General features: G+C 39.9%; 2 pseudogenes across 2 annotated transcripts; one reads left to right on the forward strand and one right to left on the reverse strand.

Annotated features, from left to right (window-relative positions):
• Positions 1-288: 288 nt before the first annotated feature.
• Positions 289-8,122, reverse strand: LOC306638604 (large ribosomal subunit protein eL15-like; annotated as a pseudogene). The gene is made up of 3 exons: positions 7,986-8,122; positions 4,507-4,630; positions 289-867 (listed from the first exon to the last, which is right to left on the reverse strand). The product of its transcript is annotated as a large ribosomal subunit protein eL15-like (transcript).
• Positions 8,123-14,747: 6,625 nt separating this feature from the next.
• On the forward strand, positions 14,748-17,381 carry LOC306638605 (serine/threonine-protein phosphatase 2A 55 kDa regulatory subunit B alpha isoform-like; annotated as a pseudogene). The gene is made up of 3 exons: positions 14,748-14,873; positions 16,105-16,167; positions 16,363-17,381. The product of its transcript is annotated as a serine/threonine-protein phosphatase 2A 55 kDa regulatory subunit B alpha isoform-like (transcript).
• The last annotated feature ends 1,008 nt before the right edge of the window (positions 17,382-18,389 follow it).

Consider the following 18,389-nt stretch of genomic DNA (forward strand, 5'->3'; position numbering starts at 1 on the left):
ATTTTCCCCTTTAAAGAATTTATCTGACACCTTTTATACCACATAGCATATTTTAAACACTGACATGTAACTCCCTAATAAGATAAAGCAAAACAGAAAGTTTCTTAGTAAAAACAATAATACACCATCACTTACTGTCTTCAAACACTTTATCTTCCATAATTTGACAAAGCATTCATGAAAAAAATCTACACACTGGTTTTAACAGACAAATAACACCTTTAAGTAGACATGGCTGTCCTAAATTGTTTATTAGGCATGAACTTTACAAAGATCATACTTTTATTATCAGTAACAGTGGAGCTGGAGAATATTGTGCCTTCTCCAAGCTGCACCAAGAGAACCACCAAAAGTGTGGTGGACCTGTAGCCTTGTCCAAGGCCAGGACTCTTGCAACCTGCTGATGTCAGCCCATGCATCTCCCTGTGCTTGTGGACTGGTTTGGTGATCCACTGGGTGTCTGGATTTCTTCTGATAGCTTTGTGAAATGGATCAATGAGGATAACTTCAAAGAATTTGTGATCGAAATCTCCACCAACCCAATAAGAATTCGGGACTCTCAGATCCCCACAGTGGTGTCCAGTTCGCTCCTCAACAACAGACTGAAGAATGCTGGTTAACACCATGATGGACAGGCTTGCCATACTTCACCACCTGAGGAAGTGAGCATTTGCAGCCACCGTGACGCACCTGAATCCTGAATATGACATAACCTTGCTTGGCCTTGTATCCCAGTCTGCACACTTTATCTAGCCTCGTGGGGCAGGGAGCCCTGTGGAGCCCAGAGAGCTGCCAGCAGCAGCAGACCCTCAGAAGAAAGCACATCAATTCCAACTGCTTCTTCCTCCATAGCTCCTGGACGTACTTCTATGCCCCCATCTTGGTTTATGTGATGGCTGCCACCAAGCAGAAAGTCTCCTCTCCCTACTAAAAAACATTTGCTTGGGATAATGATAACTAGAGCACCAATAAACTTTCATATACAGGTTTCTACGTGAGTATAAGTTTTCATTTCTCTAGGGAATGGAATGGCTGAGTTATATGACAAATGTATGTTAACTTCATAAGAATGTTTTCCAGAATGACTGTACCACTTTCCCACTCATAACGTTTAAGAATCGCAGTTGCTCTGTATTCTTGCCAGCACTTAGTATTTTAGCCACTGTAATAGGTACTTGTAGTTTTGATTGGCCAGTCTCTAATGCCCAATGATACAGAACATCTTGTATGTTTATTTTTCCACGTGTAAGTCCTGCATAAACGTCCTGTTACTAATGGATAAAGAAACTGTGGTATCTATACACAATGGAATATTACTCAGCCATAAATAAGAATAAAATCATGGCATTTGCAGGCAAATGGATGAAGTTGGAGAATGTCATGCTAAGTAAGATAAGCCAATTCCAAAAAACCAAAGGCCGAGGGAGCTCTCTGATAAATGGATGATGATACATAATGGGGGGTGGGAGGGAGGCAAGAATGAAGGAAGGATGGATTGTACAGAGGAAAAAGAGGGGTGGGAGGAGTGGGGGAAAGAAAAATAACAGAGTGGGGCAAACATCATTACCCTACGTACATGTATGATTACACAAATGGTGCAACTCTACTTCATGTACAACCAGAGAAACAAGTTGTACCCCATTTGTATACAATAAATCAAAATAAATAAATTATTTTTATAAAGTCCTGTTCCTGATGTGATCTGCAGATATTTTCTCCCAGGCTGCTCCCAGTGTTTCCATTCTCTTAACAGCAACTTTCAGTGTTAATGTCATCGAATTTGATGAAGATCAACTTATTATTTGTTTTCTTTTGTGGATCCTGCTTTTGTACCATGTGTAAGAATTCTTCCTAACCTCAAGAAAATGTTTTCTCCTAAATGTTTCATTCTCTAACTTTTAGAGATTTACATTTTCCATTTATGTCTATTGTCCATATGGTGTTCATTCATTTATATGTTACGAAGTTTAGAGGTCCATGTGTTCTTCCTTATCTGTTTATAAATGTCCAGTTATCTAATATTGCTTGTTAAAAAGATGATTCCTTCTCCATTGAATTGTTTTTGCACCCTCGTAAAAAAAAATTGGCCATATTTGTGTAGCATTTTATCATGTATTTTCTCTATTATATTCCACTGATCTCTGTGTGTGTTCCTATCCAATATCACACTGTCTTGATTACCATGTCATAGTATGTCTTTAAATTAAGTGATAGAATTCCTACATTATTCTTATATTTCAAAATTGTTGTAGCTTTTCTGACCTTCTGCATTTCTACATGAATTTTATAATTAGCTTGTCTGTATCAACAAAATGACGTGGTGACATTTTGACAAGAATTGTGTTCAATCTATACTATATAGCAATTTTGGCAAAATCAACAACTTTTTTATGTCAAGTCTTCCAATTGTTGGACATAGTATGTCTCTGTATTTATTTAGGACTCCGTTGAGTTCTTTCATCAGCATTTTGTGGCTTTCAATGATATTAGTATTTTTTGAAACTTTTAAAATGGTATTATTTTATAGTTTTGCTTTTTGATTATATATTGCTGGTTGTGATAGCTAATTTTATGTGTCAGCTTGGCTAAGCCATGGTGCCCAGTTTTGGATCAAATTCTAGTCTTGATATGTCTGTGAAGGAATTTTGTAAATGTGATTACCATTTAAATTAGTAGATTTTGAGTAAAGCAAATTACCCCATCATTTGAAGACCTTAAGAGAAAACAGACTGTGATTCCCTGAAGAACAGTGAATTCTGTCTCCCAATCAATGACATCAGATTTGATCTGTGACATGAGCTCTTTCCTGGGTCTCCAGCCTGCCACTGTGCCCTGAAGAATTTGAAATTGCCAGCCCCACAATTACATTGAGTCAATTCCTTGAAGCAAATCTCTCTCGCTTTCTATCTCCTTCTCTGTCTGAACACACACACACATAGAACCATCCTTTGGTATGTGCAGAAATTGGTTCCAGGACCTTCTGCAGATATCAAACGAGGCAGATATCAAGTCCCTTAGATAAACTGGCACAGCATTTGCATATAACCTGCACATATCCTCCCCATATCCTTAAATCATCTCTAGATTACTTTACTACCTACCACAATGTAAATGCTATCTAAGTAGTTGTTATACTATATTGTTTCAAGAATAAGGACAAGAAAAAACTTCTGTACGTGTTCAGTACAGATGCTATGTTTTTCAAATACTTTTGGTACATTTTTGGTTGATTCCATGTGGAACTCATGACTGCAGAGAGACTGTGTGTGTGTGTGTGTGTGTGCACGCATGCACATACACGTAAGTAGTGAAAATGATCATCTGTACAGAAAAATCCCCAGGAAGGCTGAGGCAAGAGGATCACAAGTTCAAAGCCCATCTGGGCATACATACATATGTATAAATGTACATATATACATACATACACTTATATAGTCTGTAGAAAATCCATCCATAGGTGTCTGCAAAAAACCTATATATACACAAATATATAGTTGTGTATATATGTGTGTGTGTATATATAAGTATGAATTTATTAATTTCATTTGTATAGATTCTGTTGGGAGAACCCTAATACACATGTATATGGCAATATAACTGCTTTTTGTATGTTGACCTTATGTCCTACAACCTTGTCAATTTAACTTATTAGTTCTAGGAGAGACCTTGCAGAGTTCTGGGGATTTTCTTATGTGTGTGTGTCTATGGGGAAAGGGGTACTGGGGATTGAACCCAGGGGCACTCTATCACTGAGCTACTTCTCTAGCCCTTTTATTTATTCATTAACTATTTGGAGACAGGGTCTCGTTAACTTGCCCAGGTGAGTCTTGAACTTGCAATCCTCCTGCCTCAGCCTTTCTCTGAATTTTCTACACAGATGATCACTCTTCCATCTAGGAAGGACACAGGGCCCAGGGTAAAAGGATAGCAGCTCCTTTGGATTTTCTTATTAGCTTAGGAACTTCAGGGAAGCACTTCATCACCCCTGGTCCTGAGAACAAGCGTTTTCTCAGTTATGGGGTGATGAGGAGGCAGGTAGCATACTCATTAGCAAAGGCAGGCCTAGGCAGAGGGGCAGGAAGCAAGCAGACGTACAGACGAGGGTCACAGACAAGCTTGCCTTCTCCTCTGTAAAACCAAGCTTCTAGATGAATCAGCAACCTGCATTTAAACTGAGGACAGATCCTGTGTGGGGACTCACTGGCATACTGGTGGGAAACCTAGGGGCGTCATTTAGCAGGAATGAGAGTGAGGTGTTGCTAGGAAATTTTCTGGACTAGAACTCATAAAAGAATAGAAGAAATCAGACACTGCAAAAATGACCCAAGAACAGAAGCTTAGAGCAATCTGAGCACAACAGAAAAAAAAAAAAGGGGAGTTTCACTTAAACTTTGTTGAATTCAACATCCCTTCCTGGGAAACTCTGTTAAACCGTAACTGCAGGGAGAGAGAGGTTCCCAGAGACCAATGGACTGAGGTGGGAGGTGCCGCAAGTACACAACACACTTCCACAGGGACCCCAGAAACAGTTGGTGCAGATTCTGAAGGGGCTGGAGGCCCTGTGAGATATGGAGATGAAAGAGCCAGTGAAATCAGAGTTTTCAACTCATGGTACACTTTTTCAATAGTCCTGTGAAATCAAGAAAAAATTGAAAAGAGTGAGTGCCACTTTTGTCCCTTAGAACATGTCTGAGCATTCCCTTGATCACACCTGTGAGAGTGTTCCTGTGTCTCCATGGCCCAGGAGGCTGTGACGGTATCTGACCCTGTGGAGTGGTTAAAGGTGGCAGGATGCCTGTTAATCCCCATGCCCCTTTGCTCCCACCTGCCATCCCACAGAAGGCTCCCAACAGCTGTCCCCAAGACCTTCCAGGCTATGTGTCAAACACCATCATGCCCCTCCATTCATAGCCTTGCTTCCCTCCCTTCTCCTGCTCACGCCTTCTCTCTTCTGCCTCTTCCTTTAGCTCCGGTCAACCACATACTCTTTCACCTGTTTCTTCTGTTAGGGGATGGACAGATATGAATGGTGAGAACATGAAGCTAAGGAAATAATCCTATAAAATGGGTCCACTGTGCTGATCCCCCACACGCTTTCTTTTCCAGCAAGCAGCTTACCTGCAGCCCCGCCTGGCCTAAGTGAACAGGTCATGTCACATTCCTCAGCAAACTACCTGTTATCTGCAAGAGAAATGCAGGTCCAAAATACTGTTGATAAGAGGAATTCAGGTTACCCTGAATGGAGACTTTTGGGACCCTTTTCACAGACCAGACCCTAAAATTCAGGAATATAAGGATCATTTCTCCTAACCATTAAATCTGTAAGAATTTATGGTTCAGAATCCAATTAGAACTGGTCAGCATGGGCGAAAGTGACCTAGAGTAGCCATAGTGACATAAAAGTCTGATGTCATCCTGTGGTCAGTCAAAAGTCAAAGAAGTGGATGTGGGAAGGGCTCTCTGGAAATTTCTCTGGGATCCCCGATAAAACTGGAGTGCAGGAGAAGCACACTGTCCATCTCCTCTCTGAGAGGACCAGTCTCTCCCTTGAGAGTATCCCCTTCTGCTTTTCCTATCCCTTTAATAAATTCATGCCTGTTACTCTGAATGACATGTCTGAAATGTTTCTGACTTGATCTCAAGAATTGGGGTTAGAGGTCATGCTGCCTCAGCTTCCCAGAGGACCCCGCCCTGTAACACTTCCCTTCCAAGATGTCCTCCGACTTTCCATCAGTTCCTCCCCGACCTTTCTCCTCTTTTTTCCCAATTCCTCACACCAGCATTGAACCTTTGTCAGAAGCCATCATAGCCCTGGGCCCCTCCAAGTCTCCTGCAGCTCAATTCCTTATAACTTCTGCCCACCCCCAGCTCCCTGATGGCCCTCGGCCTCCCTGCCAACAACTGGGCCATTCCTGGTCTGGCACATCAACAAGCTAAGCCAGTGTTTCAAAACAGTCTCCTGGACAATACTAACAACTGCACAGTTATTTTAGAAGGTGTGCGTGGCCAGAGTCCTGGAGAAATGCAGAAATGACAATAGGGTGAGGGCAGTGGGCCACCTGGCCAGCTCTGTTTGTGCAGATGAATTCATAAGCCTGGTATTTCTCCCAGAGGGTGGCCAGAGAACAGATGAGTTTCAGGACAGTAGTGACACTGGGTCCCTAATGCTTCTCATCCCTTAAGTACATAAGAACTTTAGAAACACAGAAATAGTTTCTTTGAAAATTAACTTTATATTTTTTACAAGATTAACTAGGATCCAGTCCTTGGATCACAATAGATTGGGGCATATTCTAAACACTAGCTATCTTCAAACTACAGTTTCCAAAATAATCTAGAATGGAGTCCAATCAACACACAGCAATATATTTCTCCTTATTTTTCTGGAAATTTTATAAAACATACATACAGAAATGGACATTAAGTCATAAGTTTACAGCTTAATGAATTTCACCAGGTGAATATACCTATAAAATCAGCAACCAGATAAAGGAAGAGGATACCACACATCCCAGAAGTCTTCTCCATCCTCACTTCTAGTTATGTGTGATCCTGAGTTTCCACATGGTAGACTTGCTTTGTCTGTTCTTTGAAATTTCTGCAGTCACTTTGTGACTGACTTATTTAAGTCAATATTATGTTGGTGTGATTCATCCTTATTCAATGCAGTTCTAGTTCATTCATTACTGTACAGTATTTTATTCAATAAGCATATTGCAGCAGAGTGCCTCCATTCTGCTCTTGGATGTTTGGGTGGTTTCCAGTTTGGAGACATTGGTAATAGGAGTGGTATGAATATTCTAGAATGTGTTTTTCAGTAATTATATGCATGTAGTTCTTCTGGGCTATAGGTCTTAGAAATATATTTCAAAGAAATTAAATTCAAGTTTGAGATGAACCTGACAGTTGTGAGACATGGATTTTCCATGTCTTGCTGAACCCAAGCTGGTCATAAGCCATGGGAGGAAGGTGCTTGTTAAAAAAAAATTGTAATATTAGGAGACATGTACAAGTCTCAAGTAGACAGTTCAAAGAAGTGCCAGTTTATTTAAAATAATGGGAAAGGACTCTGGATAAAGGTCACAGAAACAAAGAGACAAGCAGACCGATGAGTGGGGTCAATAACTGCCATCAGAGACTATCAATAAGATCACACGGTCATTTATTTTTATATGTAGAGCTTTCTGACAGTGATAGCCATGAAGCATTGGAGGAGACAAACAGGACGAGGGAAAGGTAGGTTATGTGTATGAGCTGAGAGGTTTTTTCAGTCCTGGATGGAGGTAAGGGTTAGGGTTAGGGTTAGGGTTAGGGTTAGGGTTAGGGTTAGGGTTAGGGTTAGGATCACAGGCATGATTCTGTGATTTTGAGGAAAGAAAATTTCATGCTCTTTGTCCCAGGGCCTCATACTATTCATGATTGGAATAAATTCATTAAGGCTATCATATCCCCTTACTAAATAATTTCAAGTCACTTATTAATCATCCCATTTTAAAAATAGCAAAACATATTCCCAATGGAATCTGCATTTTCTGGTTTGGGTCAACCATCCTGAAAGCTCTATACTGGTAACAGAAGTGTCCCAGCAGTGAACTGAATGGTTGGATCTACGTTTCTTCCATCTTGTTTTCACAGTGGGTAAATGTTTCTCACATGCACTGTGATGTTCATTACTCAGTCATTCAATATTGAACAATATGCCTCGTTTATTACATTAAGTGTAGGGTATTCAGAGGTCAAGAAGACCCTTTTAGAGTTCACGTTTTTTAATTTTTTGAAATTTTTTGACAGGTACATAAAAATAAAAATCGTACATATTAATGGGATAACAATGTTTTGACTTGTATCAATTGTGTAATGTTTAAAGGTTAAACTATCTGCATCCTCAAACTTCTATAATTTTTAAAACAGAAATTCCTGAAATCCTTACTTTAAGCTTTTGTAAATGCACAACACATCACTGTTATCTGTAGTCACCCTCTTACAGCAGCACCATAACGACTGCTCCTACATAACTGTGATTGAGTCCCCACTCGTCACCCTCGCTCCATCCCCCGCACCCTCCTTTCCCACAGTGATTGACAGCCGCCATTCTATTCTCAACTCCTGTGAGGTCGATCATTTTAGGTTCCACTTATGAGTAAGATGGTGCAGCACTTCTTTCTGTGCACAGATGATTTCACTGTGACATGATCATCTCCAGTTCCATCTATGTTGTCACGAATGACAGGATTTCGTTCTTTTTATGTATGGCTGAACAGCATTCCTCTTGTATATAAAGTACCACATTCTCTTTATCCATTCCTCAGTTGATGGACACTTACAGAGTGGGAGAAAGAATCTGCAAACTATACATCTGACAAGGAGTTAATATCCAGAATATATAAGAAACTCAAAAAAAACTCAATGACAAAAAAATTAAAAATGAGCACAGGACCTAAACAGATACTTCTCAGAAGAAACAGACAAATGACTAGCCAGTATATAAAGTAATGCTCCACCTCATTAATCATCAGGGAAATGCAAATCAAAACCACAGTGAGATATCATCTCACCCCTGATAAGAATTCCTATTATCAAAAAGCCAAACAACATCGGGTACTGACAAGAATATGTAGAAAAAGGAACACTGTACACTATTAGTAGGAATGTAAATTAGTACAGACACTACGGAAAACAGTACGGAGGTGCCTCAAAAAACTAACAAGAGAACTGCCATGTGTTCCACGAGCCCAAGCCTAGATAGACAGCCAAAGGCAGTGAATCAGTATGTCAGACACGTGCCTGCACACCATGCTCGCAGCATCAGTCACAGGAGAATTCAAGGCTTAGTTGTCATCTGACTTTGAGAAGGTGGTTTTACCTCAATATCCTCAGTTTCCTAAGCCTGAAAATGGGGATAGAGGTATGAAATTCAGTTTCTCAAAAAGTATATAAGATAAGCAACATGAAATACCTAAACATTCATTATTTGGTAATGTTCTCTTTTCTACCGAAGTTAAACCTGTAGTCTGAGTTTCTCAATATGTACCAAAAACCTGTTTACTGTAACCTGAAACTTAAATTTCATAATATTTGGTTAGATGGAGCCATTCTAAGTCACAAAACAATATGGCTAAAATATAGCCATTTTAAGCTCCCCTATATGTAGAACCTATGTCCACACGTGGGCAGGAATGCAGACCCTGACACCTATGTCACACCCCCAACTATAATCTCCCTTTGTCCTCTGTCCAATCACAATGTGTATAATGTCTTCAATGAGCCAATCGCAACCCTTCCCTTTTCCCTCCCCAATTTTAAATTAGCTAATTGCATACATTGTAACCCCAGGTTCCTCCTATCATAACAAGGGGCAATGCTGCATTAGGGACAAAAACAGGTGGACTGCCCACCCAACTGTGCTTCCTTGCCTGACTCCGGTTGGTGGCCCACCCTTCTGCAGAAGTAAATTTTGCCTTGTAGAGTAACTTTTGAGTACATGTCTGATTCTTGTGGCACCCCAATATTTCTAACAATAATCACCCAACCCAAGGTACCTACAGGGCCCCATCCCTTAGGGAGTTGTCAGAAGAGGCAGACATGTAAATAAACACAGAAAACACATGATAAATACTAAAATAAAAATTATCCAGGCACAGTGGTGCACACCTCTAATCCCAGCAGCTGGGGAGGCTGAAGCAGGAAGATGGCAAGTTCAAAGTCAGCCTCAGTAATTTAACAAGGTCCTTAGAAATTTAGCAAGACCCTGCCTCAAAATAAATTAAAAAAAAAAAAAAACCAAAAAAAAAAACTAATGAAGTAAGGATGCAGCTCAGTGGTAAAGTGCCCCTGGGTTCAAACTCCAGTACAAAAAAAAAAAAAAAAAAAAAAGAAATCACTAACCTGAGAAACCTAACATCACAGAATATAATGGCATAAAAACAAAATATCATAGCCTCTGTCTTAAGCCCCACCTAGCAAAGACTGAAGTTCCAGTTTCCGCCAATCTTGCCTGTTCTTATCACAGTTCCTGGGTGACTCAAGAATAATCCTTACAAAGATCTTCTTTGCTACCAACAATCATGGTAGGAAAAAAGAAGCAAATATCTTGCTGTGACAATCTTCTTCCCTACACGATCTTCTTTGCAAGCAAGTAGGAGAGCTATTCAACTCTGTGTGTGTGTGTGTGTGTGTGTGTGTGTGTGTGCGCGTGTGTGATCGACTCAGATTTATTATCCTTCACAAACTTTATAACTTTACAAAAGATCATTTGAGTTTCTAAATTTGGTTGTATAACAAATGTACTGAATTGGTTCCTCTGTTTACCAAAGCTTCTTTCCTTTTTTTTTTTAAATGGCTCACTTTACTGATACTGAACCCCATCCTACACCTCCAAGGAAGCTCTACTCTGCCCTGAAGCTGGGGCCCTACCTCTCTCAAATCACTCACCATCACTGCTTCTGGCCTGAGTCACACTCTCTTGGCTAAGCCTGCATCGAAGCTCCAGAAGTTTTCTTTCTTCCCGTTTACATCCACAAGAGGGAGCCTCATGCCTACTTCTTCAGCCAGAGCTATAGCCCCCAAGATACTTTTCTACTCACCATGAGGCACAGATCCAACAAGGTAAAATTCAGTGTCTTCCATCCAATCGAAAATTACAAGGCATGCAAAAATTCAGGAAAATATGACTCATATTCTTTCATAATTAAGGGGAAAATATTTTAAAATCCCAGAAATGACACAAATTATGTACTTAGTGGATAAAGACATTAAAACAATTTTGACTGTTATAACTACATGGTCAAGAAGTCAGAGGAGATTGTACAAGTTGGTAGAGACATGGAAAATATTTTTTAATCTTCAAATTGAGTCAGACATGGTGACTCACACCTCTAATCCCAGCTACTAGGGAGGCTGAGGCAGGAGTGTCACAAATTCAAAGCCGGCTTGGGCAATTTAGCAAGGCCCTATCTCAAAAATAAACAAATGAGTATGCAAATTGAACTTCTGAGGCTAAAGCTACAATGTCTGACATGAAAAGACACTGGATGAGATAATAGTAGATTAGATGTTGAAGATTGGTGAACTCGAAGATGCAGCAATACAAGCCATCCAAATTGAAATACAGAAAGAAAAATACTGAAATGAAATCAAGAGAATCAGTGCACTGAGACAACTTTGATCAGTCTAATATATGAAGAACTTTAAATGCTTCCAAATGTAACCAAAAAAAAAAAAAAAAGAAGAAAGAAAAAAGAGAGATCTTCTAAATTATGAGAGAGCCCATTAGAAATTTTTAATAGTTTTATTGGAGGAAAAAAATTATTTTGCCATCTAAATCCACTTCAGGTAAATCTCTGTGATAAATCCTTCAGAATGTCACCAACCTAAGCTCTAATGCTAATACATCATTGGGATTTACCATCATATCACATATTTGTTAATATTTTTAATAACATAACATAATCATTGACCAATAAAGAGGTCCTTCCAGAATGTTATAGTTATTCCACAATAGGGATCTTATCTACATCACTGAATTTACATATTAAGAGGAAAACCTACTTGATTTTATAAATAAATGCAATAAAATAAGTTTTTCCCGCATATTTAATAGCATTCTAATTTTAAAAATTAACTAGAACAGGAATAGAAATTATTTAAGACAAGATAAAAACTGTTTACCAAAACAGAATTCTATTTTCACCTATGATGAAGACTCAACTTACCTTCTCTCCTTTCACAACTACAAGTTGGACAAAATACATGAAAGGAAAGTTTTCACACACTGGGTAACAGAAAATGCAAAACAGTGATCCCTGAAACGAAGAAAACCGATGAATGCTGCCAATGTTTCCACTCACTGCTGAACACACAAAAAGAAAAACTAAAATCGAGCCAAAGAGTCTCACTGTTAAGGAGACGAGGTTCAGGGTCACAGCAGGGCAAGGTAACTTCGCCGGGCAACGTATCAAAGGAGGAACTACAAAAAGTGAGAGCTCCAGGGACTTGCAGAGGTGTCTGCAAGTCTGTCTGAGAACAGCGTGTGCATGTCAGAATTAGAATGCTGTTAAACAGGAGCTGTGTTAGTGTGTGTAGAAACCACTAAGGCTGGGGAAGGGACAGAAAGGAACAGGAAGAACCACTGAGGAGTTCACACAGGACCAGAAATAGTGTTCTCACTAGCCAGACTGAGAAGACCTCCCAGTATGTGCCAGTATGTGGGGCATTGGTACAGTTCTCAAAGCATGTAGCCTTACTGGAACCAAATTAGCTCTTGGTAAAATGTTGTCTCAGACCTGTCCTATCAAAGCTTAAAAGCAAAACTCAAATGAATCAAACTGATTCCAAGTGATTTAGTTCATTATAAACAAATATCAAACTATCAACCATGTGTAGCGTCACATGCCTGTATTCCCAGAGACTTGGAAGACAGAGGCAAGAGGATCTCAAGTTCAAGGCCAGCCTCAGTAATTTAACAAAACCCTGTTAAATAAAAAGGGCTGGGTATGTAGCTCAGTAGTAAAGAGCCTCAGGTTCAATTGGGGGGTGGGGGAGAGAGAGAGAGAGAGAAAGAAAGAAAAAAAAGCCCAAAGTATCTAAAAGAATTAAAAACATTCCAGCACCCAATAAAATATAATGTACAATATCTGGTGTCTAATCAGACATTACCAAGTATGAAAACAATCAGAAATATATGACAAAGAACCAGAAAAAGAAATCATCCCCATAGACATAAACCCAGATAAGACACAGATGTTAAAATTTATAGATAACACCATCAAAATGGTAGTTATAAATACACTCCATATGTTCAAGAAGGTACAAGAAAATACAGGTATGGTCAGGAGAAAAATCAAATAAATGGAAACATAGTAACTAAACTTCTAGAAATAAAAAAAAACAGCCAGGCATGATGGCACACTCCTGTAATTCTAGCAGCTGGGGAGGCTGAGGCAGAAGGGTCATGAGTTCAAAGCCAGCCTCAGCAATGGTGAGGTGCTAAGCAACTCAGTGAGACCCTGTCTCTAAATAAAATACAAAATAGGGCTGGGGACGTGACTCAGTGGTCGAGTGCCTCTGAGGTCAATCCCTGGTAACAACAACAACAACAAAAATACAATATCTGAAATGAAAGATATACTGGTAAGATCAACCACAGATTAAATGCTATCGAAGAAAAAGATGAGTTCACTTGAAGAAAAAGCTGGAATAAAATTAAACAGAGAATATGTAAAAAAAAAAAAAAAAAGTGGGGAAATACCACATAACTTAGCTTATGTATAATTGCAGTATCCAGAAAAAAGGAAGCAATATTTGAAAAAATGGTGGTATTTTTTCCAAATTTAATGAAAATTATTAACTCATCTATATTAGTCAGGGTTCTCCAGAGAAGCATAATGAATAGCTCGCGCTCACACACATACATTTATATGACTGATAAAATTTTTTGTAGCTATCTTTACGACGTATTTGGGGAGATACTGAGACAGCAGTTGATTTGTTATGAGGAATTGGCTTGTGCAATTACAGAGGCTGATAAGGGCCATAATCTTCCTTCTCCAACCTGGAGACCAGGAGAGCCGATGATGAAATACAGTCAGAGTTCAAGGACCTGAGAGGTCCCCAGTCTGCAACAGGAGGAGATGAGAGGAGATGTTCCAGTTCAAGCAGTGAAGTGGAAGAAAATGGGGCAAATGTCTCCTTCCTCCACCCTTTGTTCTATACAGGTGCCCATTGACAATATCATGCCACCCACATGGAGGAGGGCAACCTATTTTGGTGTGTTCACCAATTCCATTGCTAATCTCATCCAGAAACACTCTCATAGACACACACAGAATGTTGAATGTTTAATCTGGATACCCCACGACCCAGTCTAGTTGACACATAAAATTAACCATCCACTCATTGGCAGCTTGTCACCTATACACATCTCCTGATAACATACATATTTAATCTTTAAATGAAAATAATAGCAAAATCATAATTTCACCTAACAATACAACTATCCTGTGTACAACTGAACTAACCTTTTCCCCAGAAAAGGAGGTAAGGACTTTACCCTTCTCCTTGCTATCTCATGAGTCAATGCTATAATGTAAAATCAGCAGTACTTAGATAGTATGATATAAAATCAATGTATCTTATAAGGGAATGAAAGGAAAGAAAACAAAAATACACACACACACACATTCATAGTAAAATAAGGAAGAAATACTCATGACAATTACTATCTTCTTTTGTGTAACTGGTCACATAGTACAACTACCTATTTCCACTGCCTATTCTGCCTTTCCCTTTCCTTCAGTAAGCACCAAGCTGGTCATGGTTCTTTACCTGGTGAAGTGACCTAAACTTTCATTTCCAAAGCATCTGAGTCATTAGTTGTCCTGATTGGATGAGTGTTGCTATTTTCCATTGACCTTAACCACAGGGAATAGTAATACTAAAAGACATCCCATGGGTTATTCTGTGTTCTAGACATAGTTCTCCTTACCTCTATTGTGGAAGAACAGTCCAATTCCTCTGGTAGTCAGATCAACCAACCCAGCCAACACAGTAAATCCCTTATTTGTCTGTTGATTCAAATGCATGAGAAATCCAAAGTGGCCTGAGAGACAATCTTAACATCCAGTTAATGGAATCATCGTTGTATTTCTTGGTGAATGCATCCTCTCTCTAAAACTATGACCTCTAGATCAGTAGAGCATAAAGTCACAGAAACAGGAAGTCAAAACTTTGCCGGTAGGTCACTTGGGGTAATGGCGAGTGGTGACACATTTCAAAACCTCTATTTTAGACTCATGGATCCGGGCTATGGGAGAAACAGCACAATATTTTGGGCACCTATTCAGAGCCCATACAGCCCTCTGGAGGGCTTCCTCCAGGTATGCAAGATATTGCTATCTAACAAGAATTGCAACCGAGTCTTCAAAAGGCCATTTCGCCATTCATCAAGTCAGTTGCTTAGGGTGGTGGGAAACAGTAAAACCAGTGAATTCCGTGAACATGGGCCCATTGAAGTTCTTCATTTTCTATGAAGTGAGTTCCTTGATCAAAAACAATACTGTGTGGTACACCATGACAGTGAGTAAGATACTCTGTAAGTCCACACAAGGTAATTTTTGTAAAAGTGTTGCATATAAGGAAGGGGAAACATATTTAAAGTATCTGTTCCAGTAAGAACAAAATGTTGCCCTTTCCATGATGGAAGTGATCCACTGTAATCAGCCTGCCTCCAGATAGCTAGCTGATTACTCCCAGAGAATGGTGCTTTATCAGGGGCTCAGCGCTAGTTTCCATTGCTGGCAGACTGAGCACTGAGCAGCGGCTGTAGAAGTCCATGTTGCTTAGCCCATGCATAACCTCTATCCCTGCCATCATGACCACTCTGTTTATGAAACCATTTGGCAAAGACAAGGGTGACTGGAGGAAGAGTTGAGTGGTATTCACAGAACAGGTCAACCTATCCCCTTGATTAGTAAACTCCTCTTTATGTGTTTTATCCATTCAAAGAGTCTATCCACACACTTCCCCAAATTTCCTTGCCACCAATTTTCCAATCCTGTTCTTTCTAAATCCCTGAACATCAGGTCAAACCACTGGCCACAGCCAGAATTGGTAGATGATCACATGTGTGAACATTTCTCCTTCCAAGGAAAGTGCGCAACCAGGTACACTGCTCCAAATACTGACCACTAGAAGAATATTTCTTTGCAACATTCCTTCAAGATGGTCCCAGAGCCAGGTGTGGTGGCACACACCTGTAATTCCAGCAGATCAGGAGGCTGAGGTAGGAGGATCATGAGCCAGCCTCAACAACTTAGTGAGGTCCTAAGCAACATAGCAAGACCCTGTCTCAAATTAAAAACAAAAAGGGCTGGGGATGTGGTTCAGTGGTTAAGCACCCCTGGATTCAATACCTGGTGCAAAAAAAAAAAAAAAAGAGAGAGAGAGAGAGAGAAAGAAGTTCCCAGAAAGGAGCAGTTGAGTCACCAACTGCCACCATCACTGTTGTAGCCTCATCCACTGCAGGAGAAGGAACATCAACGAGGAAGCTCGATGTGAAACTCACTATCCTACTGGCTGGTTTGCCCGCTCCTTCTTTCTTCTCCCCAGCCCCTGGCCCCTATCCCCACAGGTGCCATCCACGCCCTCTGCCCTTTCTACCCACCACCCCAGGTGAGGGGAGAGAGTTCGGGAAGTGGAGACCCAGAGTAACTCAGCAGGTTCACCATTTGCAGCCCAACACGGTAGCAGCTGGAGGAGGGAATGATACTCAGTGGTGTTTTTCTCAGGTGAAAGGAGTAGATGATGATGTAGCAGAAGTAGATATAATTTCTACAGTAGGATTTACTCATTCTGGAAAATTACTAGCAACTGGAGGAAAAGGTGGTACAGTTGACATCCTTCAACAGAAGCAGGAAGACCTTTGACCTGAAGATCTCAAGCTGCTTTACAAACACTGATGAATTAATCCTCACAACACCCAGTGAGAACAAAATCCACTTTCACAGCAGAGAAGAAAATAACACTTACAGCACCTTCCAGAGCCATGAACCAGAATTTGACTGCTTGAAAAGTTTAGAAACAGAAACAAATGATCAACAAAATTAGGTGGTCACCCCAGAAAAATGCTGTGCGGTTTTTACTGTCTACCAATGATAAAATGATAAAATTATGGAAAATCAGGGAAGGGAACAAAATACCAGAAGGGTACAGCTTGAAAGAGGAAGATGAAAGGTAAGAGATCCTACTACAATTACTACACTACAGGTGCCAGTCTTGAGGACCATGGATCTAACGGTGGAGGCCAGTCCACAAAGAATATTTGTCAATGCTCGTACATACCACATTAATTCAATTTCTATTAATAGTGATCATGAAGTTTATTTATCTACATATGAGTTGTGGATTAATTTTTGGCATCTGGAAATTACAGACAGGAATTTTCATACTGTGGGTACCAAGTCTGCCAATGTGGAGGAATTCACAGAAGTAATCATAGCAGCAAAATTCCATCCAAACAGCTGTGACACTATTGTACACAGCAGTGGTAAAGGAACTACTCAGTTTTGTGACATGCGAGTGCCTGCCTTCTGTGATAGACATTCTAAACTGTTTGAAGAACCTGAAGACCTTAGTAACAGGTCATTTTTTTCTGAAATCACCTCTTCTATTTCTAATATAAAATTCATCCATAGTGGTCACTATATGATGACTAGAGGCTATTTGTCAGTCAAAATTTAAGACTTAAATACGGAAAACAGGCCCATGGAAATATACCAGGTACATGAATACCTCGGAAGCAAACTTTGTTCACTGTATGAAAATGACTGCATACTTGACAAATTTGAATATTGCTAGCATGAATGTGACAGTATTGTCATGACTGGATCTTAATAATTTCTTCAGAATGTTTGACAGGAATAGAAAGCAAGATATAAGTTTATAAGCATCATGAGAAAATAATAAGCCTTGCAGAGTTCTGACGCCATGCAAAGTCTGTGCAAGCAGCAAGCGAAAGAAAGATGAAGTAAGTGTTGGCAGCCTAGACTTCAATAAGAAAACCCTTCATGTGGCCTGGCACCCCTAGGAAAACATCATTGCTGCAGCCACTGCAAAAACAATCTGTGTATATTCAAGACGAAGTGAACTAAAGTTGGCATTCCTAGAAGAAGAGCCCACTTCTTGCTTAATTGAGAGAGTTGAATCCAGCATTCGTACCTGTGAAAGAAAGAGGTCCATTGCAGCACCCCGTTTCAGTGTTTGACAGCATGCCATTCAACAACGCATCTTTATAGCTACATGGAGAAAGCTCTGTGGATTATTCTCCACATCTGCTAACCATTTAGGTAAGGGTAGAGAACTTTTTTTTTTCCTCTGCCACTTTTTTTTTTTTTTTTCTTTTTTGGGTGGTGCTGGGGATTGAACCCAGGGCCTTGTGCATGCTAGGCAAGCACTCTACCAACTGAGCTATCCCCAGCTCCCGGGTAGGGAACTTTTAATTTATTTTTTTAAATTTTGATTCACTGTACACAAATGAAATACAACTGTCATTTCTCTGGTTGTACACAAAGTAGAGTCATACCATTTGTGTATTCATACATGTACATAGGGTAATGATGTTTGTCTCATTCTATTATCTTTCCTTCCCCAGACCCTCCCCACCCCTCATTTCCGTCTACACAATCCATCCTTCTTCCATTCTTGCCTTACCTCCCCCTGCCCCTGTTATGTATCAACAACCACTTATCAGAGAAATCATTCAGCCTTTGGTATTTTGGAATTGGCTTATTTCACTTAGCATGATATTCTTCAACTTCATCCATTTACCTGCAAGTGTCGTAATTTTATTCTTCTTTATGGCTAAATAATATTCCATTGTATATATATACCACAGT

Source organism: Sciurus vulgaris (genome assembly GCF_902686455.1).
Source record: "Sciurus vulgaris genome assembly, chromosome: 11".
Lineage (NCBI taxonomy): Eukaryota > Metazoa > Chordata > Mammalia > Rodentia > Sciuridae > Sciurus > Sciurus vulgaris.